General features: G+C 45.1%; 1 non-coding gene across 1 annotated transcript; it reads left to right on the top strand.

Moving 5' to 3' along the window:
- Window positions 1-2887: 2887 nt before the first annotated feature.
- Window positions 2888-3027, top strand: LOC147791482 (small nucleolar RNA Z247). The gene has a single exon (XR_015422336.1). It is a non-coding gene; the product is annotated as a small nucleolar RNA Z247 (small nucleolar RNA).
- Window positions 3028-3305: the final 278 nt, after the last annotated feature.

Raw genomic sequence — 3305 nt, 5'->3', positions numbered from 1 at the left:
AAAACACTTGCGGCCCAGCCAGTAAGTCGAGGCCGAACAATTAGTCTGGCCCAGTAGCCTTCTGCAACCCACGACCCGAACCAAACTGTGACCCGCGCCTCAACCCGACGCTATAGTACGACGTAGCTCGTTCTGTTGTTGCCAGGTGTCACACAGCGGCGCAGACGGTCCCTCGGCTCGGCTCGGTGCAAACGACTCGGGCTCCCTCCGATGACGCTCCGACGACTCTTCTAGCGGCTCCCAGCGGTTGTTCGGCTCGGCTCACCTTTTTTCGGCCCAGTTTCCACTGTTTCGACTCTCCCATACCTATTTTGGGCCTCAATTAAGGTATCCGAGGCTGTTTGAGAGCCGTATTTCACATTTATTGAATTATTGGTAAATCAATTTTGAAATACTAGCGGAAGGTGGTGAACGGTGTGATAGGAAACAAACCCCAGCAACGTAGGAAGCAGCTCTCACAAAACGGGAGCTTACGTTTAGCTAATTAGGGAATACTTCGGTTGAGGCCAACCAAGTAAGTGGCCTTACTATAGGATAGGCTAAATATTATTTGATTTATGATGATGTATGAGTATGACCTTGTGTTGCGCTGTATGTTAATTGTACGTTATTTATATTTTGATGCATGACGTACATGTTATATTTGATGTACTTAATGGCTTCTATGATGAGTATGATGTATGCATGACGTTGTTATTAACATGATGATGTTTTCCATGTTGAACATGCCTTACGATGTTGTTTGCCATATTTCATCATGTCGTTAGATCGACATAGGACACAACCCTAAAAGTATGAAAATGATATTAATGTAAATATGCACGAGCACGTGTTACATATTGTAACCAAGAGATGAGACTAGAAGGTTGTGTCAGAAGAGACGTATAATTGGACTTAGAGGGACCTCATACATATTGTATGTTCATAAGTATACGGCTACTTCCCCTAGAGATGATGAGTGTGGGTGCGCACCGTATGATGAGCGCGAATGCGCACATGTGAGAATGCACACAGATGAGGGTGTTCATGAGGCGTGTGAGTTGTGTGTAGGGAAGTACTACACATCCAATTTGTCTAAGACTAGAGGTTACACTTAAGATGATTAGAGATAGGTTCCATGTGTTTGCATTAGCATGGCCCCTATAGTGGGGTCACTTACTGAGTATTTCTCGAAATACTCAGGCCGTGTGCCATATTGTTTTTCAGGTAAAGGCAAGGCGCCCATGTACGGTTGATGATGGCATCGTGATCAGAGACTGTGGCACGTGCATAGGGTAGTTTCATATTTAAAATTTCTAGTCTTGGTTAGGATACGGTGTTTTGCATTTCATTTATTTAAATTATTTAGTTTGTAATTTTTTTTATCTTATTTTGAACTCCAGCATGATGTTTGAAACATGTAAGTCCGGTAATGTTTTCTAGTGTTTTAACGGATTCTGAAGTTTTAAATTTTTTCGCTAATAAAGATGAGCATTTTTAGAGTTATATTCTACATTAGAGATGAACATGAGACGTTAGCAGCGACTCTGAGTATGTAGAAATTTAGGGTCATTACATCTCTACACTAGACCAAGTCATTTGGCTCAACCTTGCTTTTACTTGAAGCCAAGGTCTCTCAATGCAACGTCGCATCTCAATATCATCTATGTTCCCAATTAACATTGCCCACATGTCTTGGCACTATCCCAAGTCACGGGATGTCATTGGCCATCATAACTCACTCAGTCATGCCATCGAAAATGGGCCCATGCGTCGTTCATAAGATCCAGACATCTCGAACATCTATCCATCCATCCAGGTTTTATCGAGGCATTGGACCCTCTCATGTCCATTCCATATCATTTATGGACTCTGTACTAATATCGGGTGTATGATTCAACCTCTGACACATGGGCTAGGGCACAATGTCGGCACACCTGTGTCATCCAACACTGTCCTTGAAAAAATCCGTTTCAAGGGAAGTCGCTCGAGACATTCGTCTCACAATGCTCGCCCTCATTATGACAATTGTATGTGCTACAAGGTAGCTCAATTTTTCACTGGGCCCAGAGGTGGTGGAGAGCTGACATCATGCCTTTCTCAAAGGTACATTTTGAAGCATTTCAAATTTGGTGGATATTGTTGGATGATGGAAGTTCCACATCGACTAATTTAGGGAATGATCATGGGTTTATAAGTGAGGAATACTAACTCCATTGGTATGAGGTCTTTTGGGGAAGCCCAAAGCAAAGCCATGAGAGCTTATGCTCAAAGTGGACAATATCATACTATTGTGGAGAGTCGTGTTCGTCTAACATGGTATCAGAGCCAAGGTTTATTTTTTAAATGTCTACCATGTCTTCTTCCTCCTCTCCATCCACCATCTCCAACACCGTCTCAACTACCATGGCAACTTTTGGCCCAATCCCTCTACACCATGTTGTCACAATTCGTCTAACCAAAAACAACTTCATCATATGGCGTGCCCAGCTCCTCCCCTACCTACGGAGTACGAAGCTTATGGGCTACCTCGATGGCACCAATGTTGCACCTGCCAAGCTGGTCCCTTCCTCAACTGCTGCTGGTGCTGAGCTGGTCTCTAATCCGGCCTATAATCAGTGGTATGATCAGGATCAACAAGTCCTTAGCGGCCTGGTATGATCAGGATCAACAAGTCCTTAGCGGCCTTCTCTCCTCCATGTCTGAGGAGATTCTTCATGATGTGGTTGCCGCTACTACGTCCAAGGAGGCGTGGGATACCCTGCAGCGGATGTTTTCATCGTCAACTCGTGCTCGCACTACTCAGATTCATGTTGAGCTCGCCACGTCCAAGAAACGAGATCAATTTGCTGCAAATTATTTTTGCAAGATCAAAGGGCTAGCCACCGAGCTGGCCGCCGCCGGCTCTGCCTTGCAGGATGATGATGTGATCGCTTATCTTCTCGCTGATCTTGGCCCGGACTATGATCCCTTCGTCACCTCAATGACTACCAAGAGTGAAGCCCTCACGCTTGATGATGTGTTTGCACATCTAATGACGTATGAAGCTCGCTAACTACAACACCAGGCTGAACTTCAGTTAAATCCGGGATCTTCGGCCAATTATATTGGTCGTGTTGAACTTTAGTTAAATCTTGGATCTTCTGCCAATTATGCTAGTCGTGGTGGTCAGCAAAAGAATCGTGGGCGTAGGGATCGTGGCCGTGGTCGTTCTCAAGGTTATGTACCCTCTCGTCCTGCTGGTGATCGTCGTGGCCCTTCTGCTCGTTCTTCCTGCCAGATCTGCGGCAAAGTGGGGCATACTGCTATACGCTGCTGGCATAGGA

Source organism: Cucurbita pepo, chromosome 8 (genome assembly GCF_057944985.1).
Source record: "Cucurbita pepo subsp. pepo isolate OVF chromosome 8, ASM5794498v1, whole genome shotgun sequence".
NCBI classification, from domain to species: Eukaryota; Viridiplantae; Streptophyta; class Magnoliopsida; order Cucurbitales; family Cucurbitaceae; genus Cucurbita; species Cucurbita pepo.
The sequence above is the reverse complement of the archived record's forward strand: the minus strand, read 5'-3'. Positions and strand labels throughout refer to the sequence as shown.